The sequence below is a fragment of the Mus musculus genome, chromosome 2, assembly GCF_000001635.26.
Source record: "Mus musculus strain C57BL/6J chromosome 2, GRCm38.p6 C57BL/6J".
In the NCBI taxonomy this organism is placed as follows: domain Eukaryota; kingdom Metazoa; phylum Chordata; class Mammalia; order Rodentia; family Muridae; genus Mus; species Mus musculus.
Window position 1 is genome coordinate 38326200 of NC_000068.7, and position 15919 is coordinate 38342118.

General features: G+C 46.7%; 1 protein-coding gene and 1 long non-coding RNA gene across 6 annotated transcripts in view; one reads left to right on the forward strand and one right to left on the reverse strand.

Moving 5' to 3' along the window:
• Positions 1-9071: 9071 nt before the first annotated feature.
• On the reverse strand, positions 9072-13011 carry Gm46736. Of its 2 annotated transcripts, none has more exons than XR_001783286.2 (3): positions 12850-13011; positions 11020-11129; positions 9072-10220 (listed from the first exon to the last, which is right to left on the reverse strand). It is a non-coding gene; the product is annotated as a predicted gene, 46736 (long non-coding RNA). The 2 variants fall into 2 exon arrangements; XR_001783285.2 differs by having other exon boundaries at positions 9072-10223.
• Positions 13012-13071: 60 nt separating this feature from the next.
• The window catches only part of Lhx2 (LIM homeobox protein 2), a 30467-nt gene continuing 27619 nt past the window's right edge, over positions 13072-15919 (forward strand). The window contains exon 1 of one of the 4 annotated variants that reach the window (XM_006497734.2): positions 13072-13606. The gene's annotated coding sequence lies outside the window, so the exon portion shown is untranslated. Of the gene's footprint in view, positions 13607-14805; positions 14967-15919 lie in introns of those variants that run through there. The other 3 variants (NM_001290646.1, XM_006497738.4, XM_006497735.2) reach the window with 3 other exon arrangements.

Genomic DNA, 15919 nt, shown 5'->3' on the forward strand with positions numbered 1-15919 from the left:
TACTGACTCTATAATTTCTAGAGGGACTCAAGGGGTCATGTGTGTTTTTTGAAAAGACTATCTCAGAGCCCCATTCAGTGCCTGGAACTCGCTGGATTTCAACAGATCATTTCCCACAAGCATCTAAAGGACAACATAACTGCTAAAGGACAACGTAACTGCTGGATGGATCCATGTATGCTTGAGTCTCCTCCCAACTATGGAGCACATTCCTAAAAGGAAAAAAAAAATGTCACGTCAAAGGATATGTGTGTTGGAGGTGGTTGCATTTTGCTTTCTTTTATTCTTTAGCTTTCAACTTGTCTTTTGAAAACAGGGAGCCAGCAGAAGGGGACGGGTGGTGGACTGTTCTCACGTTGCAAGGAAGACATTTTAGGGAACAAGAGAGTTCAGAGACCTAGTCCATCTAGTCCCATCCCGGGTGCTAAAGAACCAAGGGAGACTCTTCTGCACCTTACCATTGTAGAGTTCTCACATGCTCCCCAGAGCTAAAGAAAAGCTGTACATGCTCTGCTCCAGCTAGAGAGGCTAGCACCCCCCTCCCAGCCTAGTCATGGCTGTCCACTCCCTGTTGTACCTCACCTTGCCTCTGGCCCCTTGGCCTCCTAGCTGCCTGACAGCCAGCAATTAAAAGGGAAGCCTTTGAAGTCTTTGTCTGCCCAGCCAGCCTCAATGTGGACACTCCTGCCTTCTCCTCAAAGGCAGACCAGGGAGGAACACCCATCCTGATTCTGAATGTTGGAAGGAATGCTTCACCTGAACAGAGTGGGCAGGGCTGGCCCTGAGCCAGGTTTGGTGTGAGGAGGAGCTGGAAGAGCCGAATCCAGAGGTTCTCTTTGCTCCCAAACAAAGTGCTCTCTGGCCACCTGAAGGAGAGGTTTGCGGCGTTTCATTGTAGACATGTAACACACTGCAACATGAAAGAACACATGTGCCCATGCATACCTATGCACGGCAGTTGTCCAATTAAAAGTGATGTAACCAGTTTCTCTAGATGTTGAAGAATGGACAGAGGCTGGGACTCTTGTGGCAGAATTGTGATCCCAGCTACTTGGGAAGCTGAAGCAGGAAGATTAAAAGTTAAGGCCAGTCTGGAATAAAAAGTTCTAGGCAAGCCTGGGCAACATAGTGAAACCCTGGGGGGGAGGGGACACGACAGTTGTTAAGAGGGTTGGAGAGATAGCTTAGTGGTTATGAGCACAGTCTTCTCTTCCAGGGGACCTGAGTTCAGTTCCCAGCACACATATAAGGTAGCTCATAACCCCTGTCACTTCAGTTCCAGGGAATCCAATGTATCTGGCCTCTATAGGTACCTGCATACATACATATACAAACCTACACACAGACACACATGAAAGTGCACATAATTTTAAAAGATTTTTTTAAAGGAGGCTGAGGGTACAAGTCATGGTAGAGCACTTGCCTAGCATGTGTGAGAGCCTGGTTTAGTCCCCAGCACCATCCAAAGGGAGAGAAAAAAGACTACATCAGAGTTCATTAATTGTATAAGGCAGGACAGAGAGTATATGTGCAAGATAAATGGAATCAATGGCTATGGTTCCTCCAAATGCAAAGCCCTCAGGTGGTTGAGTACCACAGATATCGTGAGACACTATCATACAGGAGCCACAGAACCATCTTAGGGCTCCTGGACTTTGTCCCAGTGTCTATGGGCAGTTCCTTAGCAGTCTATGGCAGAGAAGAGAGACTTTGGTTATAGGAAGTATCAAACCCCTAGTTCCCAGCCCAAAGATGACTTTGACAAATGATGTGACCTGGGCCTCAGTTTCTTCGCCTGTGACCTGACAATAGTGTGCACCTCATAGTGTGGCAAAGAGAGCCACTCCAAGGGAGGCCCCTAGTAAGGGAGCTGCACAGAAGTTAAAGCTTTGGGTGACGGACATGGTTATTACAAACTAAGTGTGACAGCACAGAGGACAAAGGTGAGGTTAAGTGCATGTACAGTGCTGGGAGGAACTGACACATCATTCCTCAAAACTGAGCCCAGTGTGACTTCACCTCCCTGTGAGCTGGAGGGCAGACAATCCTGGTGACAGAAAGGATGGCTCCGCAGGCATCTCAGCCATAAAACAGACCAAGGATGGGCATCTTTGATGTGTGGACAGAGGCCTTGATGCCCTTGCCTTGGGCAGCCATGTCTACACGGGTGATGATACCCCCAGCTATTCCCGAGGATGTCTTTATAAAAGTATCATGGAGTGCCCAGATGTGCTCTGTGGGTCTCAAAGGCCAGTTTTGGAATGAGCCTGGTAGAACTTAAATTGGCCACACCAAAGTCAGGGAAGATTTCTCCTAAGCAATGCTGTTCATCAGGGTCCAAGGCCTGAGAAGTGAACAGGCAACCAAGATGGTGGTGGATTTGTAGAGGAGGCTCAGAGGCAAGGACTGAATGAGGAAGATGCAGTGGTTGGCAGAGCTGGGGACAGAGGTGCAAAGGATAGATGAGATGCTACTGAAGGGAAGGCAGGGGTCCATTCCTGATGGCCTTTACCAGAGAGAGTCACCATAAAGATCTGTAATGACTCAGTGAGCAGTGCCCCATGGGAATGGAAAGTGGATTTCTATAGCTTTTTCCTTGTGTATGCAATCATACCATGCAAGAGCTCAGACCTGAGAAGAGTGTATGTTACCCATTGCAGTGTTATTATTATAATATGCATAGTTAGAAACATAAGTGGTTAATTATGGAAAACAAAAACTTCTGATACTTTCCTAACATCAATTCTCAGCATAAAAGCATCAATTTGGTATATCTTTGGTTTGTATTGCATTAGAATGTTAGAATGTGCACATGCCTTTAATTCCAATACTCAAGATGTAAAGACAGAGTTCAACATACTTGGTCTGCATACTGAGCCCCAGATCAGTCTGGACAACATAGTGAGACCCTGTCTCAAAACAAAAAAACAAATGAAGTTTGAGAGGTATCTTAGCCATTAAGAGCATTGTTGCTTGTACAGATAACTTGGGTTTGGTTCCCAGAACTCAATATGTTGCTTCTCAACTGTATGTAATTCCAGCTCCTTAGGATCTACAATCCTTTTCTGACCTCAAAAGCACTCATACACATACACAAAGACTCTTTAAAGCAACAGTTTTTGTAAAAAGATTTCTATTTGAGGGATGGGGAGAGTAATCAGTGGGTAAGAACAGTTGTTTGCAAGCATGAGGACCTGAATTCAAATCATCATCGTGCATGTAAAAAGCAAGGCCTGGCCATGTGTACCTGTAACTTCAGCACTGGGGATGGAGACAGGCAAATCCCAAGAGCTCCCTGGCCAGGCAGCCAAGCTGGTTGGTGAGGTCTAGGTTCAGTGAGAGATTTCATACCAAAAACTAAAACTGGAGAAATGATTCAGTGGTTAAGACTATTAGCTGGGGCTGGAGAGATGGCTCAGCCGGTTAAGAACACTGACTGCTCTTCCAGAGGTCCTGAGTTCAACTCCCAGCAACCACATGGTGGCTCACAACCATCTGTAATGGGATCTGATGCCCTCTTCTGGTGTGTCTGAGAACAGCTGAAGTGTACTCATATACATAAGATAAATAAATCTTAAAAAGAAAAAAAAAAAGAAAAAAAAAAGAATACTGCCTTCTCTTCCTGAAGACCCAGGTTCGGTTCTTAAAACCCACATGAAAGTTCCAGATGTTCTTCTGATGCCCTTTTCTATGCTTCTCTGGGCCCTAGGCATGCATGTGGTACACAAGCATTTATGTAAGCAAAACACTCATACACATATAATTAATTAATTAATTAATCACTAGTAATATGGAGAGTAATTGAAGAAGACACCAAGACCAACCTCTGGCCTCTTTAAAGATACAACACACCCACACCCGCGCACACACACACACACATACACACACTCATTCAGTGAAATTTGACTTGGAATTAGGACAGAATTTCCAGTAATTTCTGAAGTGACCTTAAAGATACTTCTGTCATTTTGCTGTGTGCTTATGTTCTCAGCACCAACAATTATAAAATCAAAATATTAAGCCGGGTGGTGGTGGCGCACGTCTTTAATCCCAGCACTTGGGAGGCAGAGGCAGGTGGATTTCTGAGTTTGAGGTCAGCCTGGCCTACAAAGTGAGTTCCAGGACAGCCAGGGCTACACAGAGAAACCCTGTCTTGAAAAAAAAAAAAAAAAAAAAAAAAATATATATATATATATATATATATATATATATATATATAAATTAACTCTGAAAATGTTGAAACTGCTTTACATTCTGCTGTATCAAATACTCAGCTAAGAATTGATTTTTAAGTAAAAATAAACAAGCATATGCATACATGCAATTCTGCTTTCATTTGTAATAAATAATATATATATATGTATGTATATCTCAAAGAACTTTTAACATAAGTGTGTCATGCTTTTTTATCAGTTGGCATTTGACTTAGACACCTATGCATATATCTATATACCTGAGATCCCCTAAAAGTTTCTCAGGTGAGGGCCAGTGAGTTGGCTCAGTTAAAGGTGCTCGCTTGGCACTAAGCCTGACAACCTGAGTTTGGTCACCAAGACTCCCATGGTGGAGAGAGAGAACAGACATACACTTGCATGTACATACACACACAAAATAAATTAAGTAAATAAGTCAATGTAAATTGCTTTTAGTTAATTTTTTCCCTCAGGCGTAAAGAAAAGAAAGCATCTCAGAAGCCCTTCTTTAGAGCACTGCATCTCTAATGACCACCTCTGTCTGCTGCTAACTCTGAGGATCCAGCCCAAGGACATCTTTCTATGTCCACTGCAGAACCCCCAAAGGCTGCTCCCAGCTGACTGGTATCTTAGGTATAAGCATGGGCTTTGAAATCAGAGATATGTGGGCTTGAGGCTGGGTTTGACAGTTACAAGTTTAAGAAAGCCACTTCTCCCTCAGAGCCTCAGTTTCCATACCTGTAAAAGGGAACAGTAGCCAACTCTGAGTAGAAAAGCTGAGCTGGCCAGGCGTGGTGGCGCACACCTTTAATCCTAGCACTTGGGAGGCAGAGGCAGGCAGATTTCTGAGTTCGACGCCAGCCAGGTCTACAGAGTGAGTTCCAGGACAGCCAGGGCTACACAGAGAAACCCTATCTCGAAAAGCCACAAAAAAAAAAAAAAAAAAAAAAAGAAAGAAAGAAAGAAAAGAGAGTAAAGGTGAGCTGATGCATGAAATCCCTGAGCTGTTTGCCTGGCGCAGAGCAAATGTCAGCAAGTTCACCTGTCATGCTTAGGATCAGAAGCTGGCTATGTACAAAGACTGAGGGAAGTCGAGACTCAATACCCAAGGTTGAAGGACATTTCACAGAGGCCTGGCTGATAGCAGTGAAGATTCTAGGCTGATCAAGACAAACTCTTCCCCTCTCTAAAGTCTATCTTCACTTAAAGTTCCTATCCTTGGGCTGTCAAGATGGGGCAGAGAGTGAAGGCCCTTGCCTTCAAGCCTGAAGACTTAAGATCAATCCTAGACTCCCACATGGTGAAAGAAGAGAACCACATCCCTCAAGCTGTTGTCTTACTTCTATACCTGTGCCCCCCCACACACACACTTACACACAATAAACAGATGTAAACTAAAGCATTATTCTTTGCAACAGATGGTGACCATCACAGAAAACCACAATTGGTCAAAATACAGAGTTGTGGAGTCCAGTCCCAACTGATACAATTCCTTCACAACTCCTATACCTAAGGCTCAAGAGTCATTGTGGAAGAGAAGGAAAGATTGTAAGATAAGGAGAAACAGGGAGTTTGAGTCTCCTAGAAATGTCAGAAGCTACACCATAGAGTCTCACCAACATGGATGCTTAGACATGACCTGAACAAGGATGATGTCAACAGATATGTTAATGTGGAAGGGGGAAAACTCATGAGGCCACAACTCTAGACAAAAGGCCACGGGAACTAAGTAATGTTAAGAGCAGAAGAAATATTCTTCCACAGAGAAAAGAACACCAATTGGTTGTCAAATACTAAATGGTTAGCCCTGAAAACAGGATACAAGTAACATTTACAGACTGAACAGGTTGCATTTATATATTGAGGGGGAAGTGTGTGTGTGTGTGTGTGTGTGTGTGTGTGTGTGTGTAAAACAATTAAAGAAAAAGAAGCCATGTATTTGAAAGAGACCAGGGAAGGATACATGGGAGAGAGAGTTTGGAGGTAGGAAAATGAACAGAGAAATGATGTAATTATATTATAATCTCAAAAAATAATAAAATAAAAACTTAAAATTCCTATCTTTATTCTGAGTTCCACATGGGAAATTAAACATGCATTTTAAAAACTGATTGATTGATTGATTGATATGTGTGTGTATCTTTATGAGTATATATATATATATATATATATATATATATATATATATATATATATATGCATGGAGACTAGAAGAGAACACTGAATATCCTCTTCTACTGACTTCTGCCTGTTTCTTTGAGTCAGAATTGCTCCCTGAACCATTGCAGATATAATTAAGTTAAGACCTTGAGATAGGATCATCCTGTATTATACAAGTAAACCAGAAAACTGATAACCAGTATCCTTATCAGAGATAGACACAGATGCAGGGTGTGGATGTCATGTGAGGGAGGAAGCAGACATAGAAGTTATTCAGCGACAAGCTTCACCTGCGATCTGCAGAAGCTGAAAGAGAAATTATTTTTAAAGAACCCACTCTTGGGGCTAGGGATACAGCTCAGTTGATAGAGTGCTTGCCTAGCATACACAGCTCTGAGTTCAATTCCCAGCATCCCATATACTGGGCATGGAAGCACACACCTGTAATTTCAGAGCTCAGGAGTTAGAGCTAGGAGAGTTCAAGGTCATCATCTGAAGCATAGCAAGTCCGAGGCCAGGTTATCAAAATTAAATAGGTAAACTCTCCCCTGAACGCTCAGGACGGTGAGACAGGAGGAGCTTCAGTTCCAGATCATCCTGAGCTATACAGAAAGAACCAAGATCTGGGAGTATAGCATAGTGGTAGCTCTTTGAGCTTTGACCCCAGTACCACACAGAAAAAGAAAGGGAAGATGGGAGGAAATAATCCTCCCTTGGGAATGGATCTGTAGCAAAGCACTGCTCGTGAGCCCTAGTTGTGTGGGGGTGGGGCTGGGGGTGGGGCTGGGGGTGGGGAAGCATTTGGACACACCCCAAACAAGAAAAAAAAATCATTTCCATTGTTTTGAGCCTCACATTATGGTGATAAACTGTGACAGTCTCCTGCTCTGCCTGCCCTTTGTCATAAGCCCTCTTTGGAGGTGGCCTCAAAGCTTGCTCCTTTAGGCTCCTGTACCTAGCAGTGGCTGCCAGAGTCATGTTACTAAAACACACGACCTTGTATCATTCTTGTCAGAAGCCTGGACGTCTGTTCCAAGTGACAGAAAACCTAACCCAAACTGGCTTGAACAAAAAGGAATTTATTGGCTCGTGAAACTAAAAGGGCCAGGGGCTAGAGCTGCCTTCATCTTGGCTGGATCTGGGGCTCAAACGATGTCACTGGGGCTCCTTTTGCTCCGTGGCGAAGCCTTCTGCTGCGCTGGCTTTGGTCTCAGAATCCCCATGGTCCTGAGATTGTGACAGCAGCCCCAAAGCCTAAATCCTGTCAGATTAGAGACCCGCAGAAAGGATTAAAGACCTCTCCCAGGTCCTCAAGCCCAAACCCTGGATCAGCTCCCATTGGGTAGAATTATCATCCCTTCTCCAATCACTGTAGCCACTAGAGTGGGATGCACTGATTGGCTTGGGTCGCATGTTCCCTCCCATATCATGGAGGACTTGCCTCTATCAAAAGCATGTGGACTGAGGGAGGAAAGGAGGGAAGGAGTAAAACCTCATACAAAAAGGTCACACTTCTCACTTTTAGGTATAACAAATGCATTGGAAGCAATATTAAAAATAATAAAGTTTAAAAACAACCAACTGTGTTCCCCCCCCCCATGTTCTCCGATGTTCTTTAGTAAAAGGATCATGATACAAGTTCCCCATCTCTACTCAACTGCCACTTCAATTTTGCTCAATCTCCCAAGCTGTGTCTTGCCATTTGTCCACATAGGTACTTTTGCCTACCTTTTTTTTTTTCCTTTCTCCTTCCCTTTACCCTTATCTAATTTTGACTTCTTCCAGAATTTACTTGACAGGAGTATTCATCTCCATGCTGGGCCTCAAAACATCCTGAAATTCATCTATTATGACCCTTGCTTGTTGGACTGAACTCACTGTTCAGGACCAATTTTCTCTGCTGAATCATGCCCCAGCAAAGCATGAATTCACTTAAGTTTATTTAACAAACATATAAAGCCTATTCCAAAAGCTGAACACCATTCTGAGCCTTTGCAAACATGAACTCTTTTTTTTTTTTTTTTTTTTTTTTTTTTTTTTTTTTTAAAGATTTATTTATTTATTATATGTAAGTACACTGTAGCTGTCTTCAGACACACCAGAAGAGGGAGTCAGATCTCATTACGGATGGTTGTGAGCCACCATGTGGTTGCTGGGATTTGAACTTCTGACCTTCGGAAGAGCAGTCGGGTGCTCTTACCCACTGAGCCATCTCACCAGCCCCAACATGAACTCTTTTAAGCTGGACATGATGACATATGTCTGTTACCCTGTCTGTATTTAGAAGAATGAAGGATTGTGAGGATGAGGCCAGACCGAGCTACATAGCAAGGCCCTATAGATAGATAGACACTAGATAGATAGATCCTTATGGTAAGCATATGCAGTCACTTCTATTATTAAATGTGACTTAAAGATGAGGAAACTAGGGCACAGCAACACTAGAGCTAATTCTTCAGTGTATTTCCTATGAAAAGCTCAAGGCTAAGCACAAGTTAGATATTTAAAAGACAAAACAATGTGTGTGGTGCATTGGTAGAGTGTTGCCTAGCATATACAAGGCCTTGGTTTGACCCCAGCACCCACACAGAACCAAAAAAAAATTTAATGTTTTTCAGGTTGGCTCCTCTGTCTGTTTGCAGTCTCAGAGGAGGTGTCTGCATCTTTAGAGTTTTCCACTTTTCAACTTCTGGGGACTGAAAAAAGGGTGTGGTCAAGGCAACATAGGGGGTTTTCAATGCAAGCTGGCCTCTCTCTGGTTCTGCTGTCATATCCACATGCCTTGAGGAAAGGCCCCAGTATAGGGCCTCTGTGAGGTATATGCTCCTGTCTCTTCACTTAGGGATCCTTAGCATCCCTCTGTGGTCTCATCCCCAGAAGTCAGGTGCCTGCCTGGACTCCTGAGGACTCTGGGATTTTGAGACTTCCTGAGCTCTGTCTCCATTTGCCTCCATTTGTGCAGAGCCACCTGCTTCTTTCCTCCCCTCACTCCCAGGGAGTACAGGGGATGCCTCAGTTTCTCTTTCTTCTCATGGTCCTTTCTATTTCCATTTCTTTCTTTCTCCTAGACTCCATCTGCCTGTCCTTCTTCTCTACTACATCCCCTGGGGTGTGTCTTTCTCTGTGTCCTTGGCAGAGCTGTTGTCTGTCTGTCTCTCAACTCAACTTGCTCTTTTCATGGTTACCTGGCATGTCCAGGAATGAGCACGGGATTTCTTGCTGCCTTAACAGAATGAGAGAATCCTTCTGTGGCAGGGCAGCTTCTGAGCCCTTCTACCCATGACATCCCTCCTGAGAGCTACCCACTAGCTCCCATTGCTCCTTAGAGCCCCTTTGCCCAACCAGGGGGCAAGAACCCTTAGGGCCACATTGGCAGGGTGTCTGTCTGTTGCCCCAAGGACCAGGTCTCTGTGGCTTCTCTTAATGAACCAGCCTTCGGTGGCACATTCATTATTCCTGTTCAGTCGCTTCGAGTCAAAACTGATTAGTTACACTTACCGTCGCAAGATGTAATGATTTTATTGTTTATCTTCAATTTATTTTGATTAACATCTCCGTTCTTTTCATTGCAAGTGCAATTAGGTGCAATCTAACAGCGACTACTTTAATTTTGTTGAAATTAAGATGAATAAGTGACGGCTTATGGTGCTTTGTTTAACAAATAAATCATAGTTAAGAGGAGTGTATTAGTAATAAATGGGGGGGGGGAGACAGCTTAATTAAAATTCACGGAGCCAGCCTCTTGATGAACATCCAAAAACCAAATCTGGATTCCAAAAATCAGAAGAAGCTGAGGGTTAGAAAGACCCTTGCTGCCTCTGGACATGAGGATCAGAAGATGACAGACTGATCCCGGTTTTGAAGCTGCTGCTGAGAAAAAAAAACACGCAGAATATTATGATCCTCCTAAGAAGGTCCCACTTTGTTTCTAGGGGAAACTAGGAAGAAGCAGATGTGGGGCGGGGGAAAAGAGGCCCTATCACCCACTAAGAAACCAAGGGCAGTCCACATCCTGATTCCCTTCTGGAGACCACTATAAGCAGGGGACAGGTCCCCGCCCCCATCTGTGTGTACGGGGAGGGCCAGGTCACCCAGCCTGGGGAGTCCCTCCAAAGCCCAGACCCCAGGGCAAGTGAGCTCTCCTCCCCGCTGGGCTGAGAGGGACTTCCCCATCTCTTGATTTGGAAACAAAGTGCAGAAAGTCAGCCCTGGAAAGTTTCCCCGTGTGAAGTTTAAAAGCGCCTGTGCCGGAGAGGCCGGCTTTGAAGCAGCTCGCGGGCCCCTCGGCAGGCTCCTGCGAGTCAGAGGGCCGGCCTTGCCTCAGATCCGCCGTGCCTGCCTCCGCAGGGCTGGGAAATGGGAATTGTTTTTAAGTTGAAAAATTACTTGCTAAAGGAGCTAACTCCTTTACCACCGCCCTTCTTTTGTTCTCAGCTGTCTCCTTCTTCGCTCTGCCTTCTCTTTCTTTGCTTCTTCCTTTTAGCGGAAAAAGAACCAGCAGGCCCGAGTTCAAACCCTAGAACAGGCCGTGTGACTCTGGGCCAGGGGGGTTCACCTTTCTGGACCCTAGCCGTTTATCAGAAAAGGGATGGTAACCGTGCCCAAGAGGCAGGGACGACTTGAAGACCGGCAGGTTACTGCAGGAAAGTGCCTGACACCTACTTACCTGGCACAGAAGAGCTCCAGAACTCTATAGACCTTTCTGCCTGCTGCTTGCTTCTCCACAGGTCTCCTGCTCCGGGGCTCATTTGAGTTCTGCTTTCTTCTCTCAACGCTCTGAATGGAAGGAAGCTTTATTTTGTTTCCATCCTCCCAGTAGGTGTTACTGAGTGTCTGCCTTGCACTGGGTGTGTGCTACTCTCTGGTAAGTAAACCAATTCTCAAGACAGGCTTACCCTCAGATAACTTCCAGTCTCAAGCACTCTATGAGACTTCCTCATAGATGTCCTGTGTTCCAAAGTGTCTATAATTGTTTTTGTGAGTGCAGGAACAATGGCCAATGCATAGCCTGGCACACAGCAGAGGATCCCTGGCCATTGGTACAGCTCCTATGTGCCTGACTTGATGACACAGAGAACTAACCCTGAATATGTACTCTTAGGATGGTCACTTGGGTAGAGAAAGTGGTGGCACCTTGAGATAGAGAGTGTTTGAGATAGGCCGGTGGAGAACTAGAAAGACTAAAGGCAAAAGTATGTCTTTGCCTAGACCTGGCTTCTTCCAGTACAGAAACATGAAACCGTGACTGAACTGGTAGATTAATATGAGTAGTTCCCACCACTGAGGTCCAGAGTTCTACAGATGCATTGGGCCTGCCCCCTCAGCCTGGATCACTTCTTCAGCCCCATTCTCCTCCCACACACCCCAGTCTCGCTGGGGGCATTCTGGCCTTGGCGATTCTGTCTCTGCGCATTCCACAGCTTTCCCCCATTCCTTTAGTAACCCCTTCTAGTTGACTACATTCTACTCTACCCCCTCAGGTCTCTGCTTTTATGATCACACCTTGAGAAAGTCCTTCCTGATCCCATCCCACTTCCAAACCACTTTCCCAGAATACTTGATCTCACCACACTCATCTGCTATCATGATATGCAGTATCCCTGCATGTCAGCCTGCCTCCCCAACTAGAAGCCAGGGCATAAAGCAGAAACCATCCCTGCTTGTGAATTGCCGTCTCTCCCAAAGAACCTGAATAAAAGCTAGGGCAGAGTGGAAACCTCCATGGACTGACACTTTAGACAAACCACGAATAATCTAACTCACAACTCTGAAAGGAAAACTGGCAATTGTTTCTATTTCCTAGACCCAAGAAGCAAGCTTGGAGTGGTGTTTCCTGCCCAAGTAAGTGATCTTGAACTCACTACTGTTTGACTCTGAAGACTCAGTCTAGGAAACACCTCTTGGTGCTTAAAAGCCAATCATGGGGCCTAGTAAGGAAAATCCAGCAGGTGACCACCTGGGATATCAGACCCAGCTCTGGACTGTGCCCAACCAAAATCTGGAGTAGGCATTAAGAAACCACAGTCACGATTCAGGAGAGGCTTTGGAGACCCCAGAAGAAATCACCCTTGACACTCCCTGCTAAATTGGTCTCAGGGTGCCTTGGTCGCCAAGCAGCTGCCACTGTGGCTGCTGCATTTGCAAATGTGTGAGGTTCAGAAGGGGATCCAGAGCCACTGGCACATCCTGCTTCCATACCCTGCTTCACAACCTTCCTTATTTATTAGCCTGTATTAAAGATAATGAAACTGCAACGGGGTAGGGGGTGTGTGACTTGTCCGAAGTCCCAGGGCAGGGAAACGACTTGAGTTGAATTCTGGGGACCTCTGCTTCAAACAGGAATAGGAAAGAACAACCAATCTTTCTGAGCAGAGGGAAAAAGGGGTAGTGAGTGGCAGGGGACCGACGGGGCGGGGGGGGGGGGGCGTAGAAATGAGAGGGAGGGAGAAAATGGTGAGAATGAGCGAGGAGCGAGGGGTAAGAGAGGCAGCCCCACCTTGGGAAAGAGAGGCGCAGCAAGGAAGAGCTGGAGACGCAGGGAGGGATCCGGGGAGGACAGCAGACAAGAAGATCGACAGACACCGGGGATGGAGGGAGACGGAGGGGGGCGGGCCGAGCCAAACGGGGAGCGGAGCGGGCGAAGCCAGTGACGGGGCGGGAGCGGGGGCGGGGGTGGGTGGCAGCGAGGAGCCCAGCGGGCGCGGGACGGCGGCGGGCGGGGCGCCCAGGCCAGGACGCTGCGGCGCGGTCGCCTCCTCCCGGCGCTCCCGCCAGCCCGGCCGCCCCCGCCCGCGCCCGCAGCCTAATGACCGCGGCCGGCCCTAGCCCACTGGAGGCGACCGTCAGCTGGCAGCTCGGGGCTCACGGGGACCGCGTGCCGCAGTCAGGGTGGCAACTCCCGGGACTCCACGGACCCTGATTGATTTGTCAGCTCAGGCGAGCCAGCAGCCACTCCGATCCCTGAGCGGCCCGGACTCCCGGGCCGGCCCCTCAGGCTGGAGCGCCCTACTGGCCCCAGGAGGGAGCCCCTGGTCCCCCGACCCGCGCCCCGGCGCCCCTCCCCGGCCCCCTGCGGGCATCGCCAGGCCCCAGGGCTGCCATCCGCCCCGTCCCCTCCTCAGGGCACCGTGCCAGCCCCTCCAGCGTTCACCCTGCTGCTGCCCCCCAGTCCCGCACCGCTGCCCCCTGCGCCCTGGCCCTGGCCCGGGGCCGCCCGCAGAGCCGGCCACACCCGCTGCCGAGGGCTCACGAAGGTAAGAGGCGCCGGGACTGGGAGGGCTGCGCGTAGGGCACGGGGCTGGGCCACCGCGGGCACCCGCAGGTCGTCACTGAAGCTGCGGCTGCCACCCAGCCTGGAACTTGCAAGGGCCGGTCAGGGATATGAGATGAATTGTGGATTGAGACCCTAGAAGGAACTGGGTAATAGTTACCAGTCTTCCAGTCCTGGGCGAGGAGAGTCTGGCTTTTGGATACGGAGTTCTAGTATCCATTTCTTTTAAGGAATTCTCTCTCACTATCCTCTTTCAGTCTCTAAACATCATTTCCTGATGTCTCTTTAGAGGAATCATCCCATTTCATCCCCTTTTCCTGAACAAGAAATAGGTTTCTATTCGTCTTCCCAAACAAGCCTATTTTCTCTTTCAATTTAGAAGAGGTTGTTCCCTCTTTCTCACTCCTCAATTTACAAAGATTTTCTCTCTACCCACAATTTACAACCATCGAAGTCCAGTAGCACCCTCCCATTGAAGGAGCTTTTCTGTTGTCCCTTTCCCCCACTTAATTATGTGCAGTTCTTTAACTCAGGACAGGAGACCTGGTGTTTTTACTGGTGTGGAGGCAACGCAGAGATACTTCTCACTCAAAGCTGGGTACCACAAGTCCATCTCTGCCAGAGCGAAGACAGCTGCCCAGTCCCAGTCAGGTGCATGAGTATTTGTTTCCAAGGGGCAAGAAGGAAAGACCTTACCCTCGAACAAAGAATTAAGGCTAAGGGAGACTATTTTAGCATCTTCCATGGTAGAAGACTCTCAGCCTCTGAACAGGGGGTCACATCTCGCTTTCCTCCTGCACCTCCTTAACTTTAAAGTACTTTAATGAACACACAGAGAGAAATCATTTGTTTTTCACTGCGTGGTGAGCAGTCTACAAAGAGAAATAGGAAAGGAGGGAGAAAGCCTTAACTCTGATCCCCGCAATTAGTTCCCTGGGATGAGGGGGGAGCAACCCGGGAGCCTCAGTTCTTCAGACACAAAAGCATTTAGATCGCTTTAGACCGGTTAATCCTGAGTCTGGCTCGGGTCTCTTTTGTTTCCCAACTCCATTGTGGGTTTTGTGCAGTTTCTCTCTGTTCGAGTGATTGACTAGCCAATGGATGGTAATTATCCAAATGTCCCCTCTGTCCTTTGACTGACTTCTCTGTATTATGGGCAACTGTCATGCATTCTGTCATTCCATATCATATTACACGTATTATCATATGAAGTCCTCCTCCTTTAAAGGAGGGAGCCTTGGCCCAGATGCTGCTGCTTTTAGAAGGAAGGGCCCCCGAATAATTTGTGCTGGGCACAGTGTGCAATACAGGACAGGGGACTCCGGAGATGGGAGGTTCTGCAGGTAATTTTTTTTTCCTAGCTGGGGGTAGGGGTGGTCTCTGGGGTTAAGGTTCTAAGGACTTGTGCTGGGAACTTGGAGTAGGTTTACCAGATGTATTTTTTGGATCAGATCTCTAGAGTTATTTGAATGGGTCTGTAGGTTCCCTTATGGAGAAACTTAGAATCAGTTCTTTGAGCCCTGGATATGAGAAAATTCTATATAACTGGTTCCTTTTGGGGTAACCTATATCATAGTGGTACATGCTCAGGAAACCAGCCCTTGGGATTCTAAAATGCACTTTGTACCTGTGACCCTTTACAGGACAAGTCCTTGGACCCTTGCCCCAGTTTGCTGCCAAGCAGATTGGGTATTGAGGAACCCAGATGTATATATTTCATACTACCACATACTAATACTAAAGCTTTGAGAAGAAACCAGCATTTTTTTTTTTTTTTGGCAATGCTTTTGCACAGTAAACTTAGTGCCCCTTGGTGCAATTGTGTGTGCCATCACTTAAGAGGAAGGCAGGATTTATAACAAGAAGGCTTTGCAGACAGAGACTCTGGGGTCCTCTGAATCTGTGGGCAGAAGTAAGCCTTTCTTCTGCTAAAATGTGAAAAAAGTATTTTATTATTGCAATGGATATGAAGTGCTGCCCAGATGTACAGTCTCGCAGTCAATTACCTTGTTCTTCATCAAATATATGAGCATTAATTCTCCAGGAAGGAGGTGTGTGTGTGTGTGTGTGTGTGTGTGTGTGTGTGTGTGTGTGTGTGTGTTTCTTTCTCCCTCTCCCTCCTCTCTCTCTCTCTCTCTCTCTCTCTCTCTCTCTCTCTCTCTGTGTGTGTGTGTGTGTGTGTGTGTGTGTGTAAATGAATGGATAGATGAATGCAGGAGAGAGAACAACTCACATTCTTTTTAAGACCACAGGCAGACTATTTTATGGGAAGCTTGATATACTGCAATAGATGCTT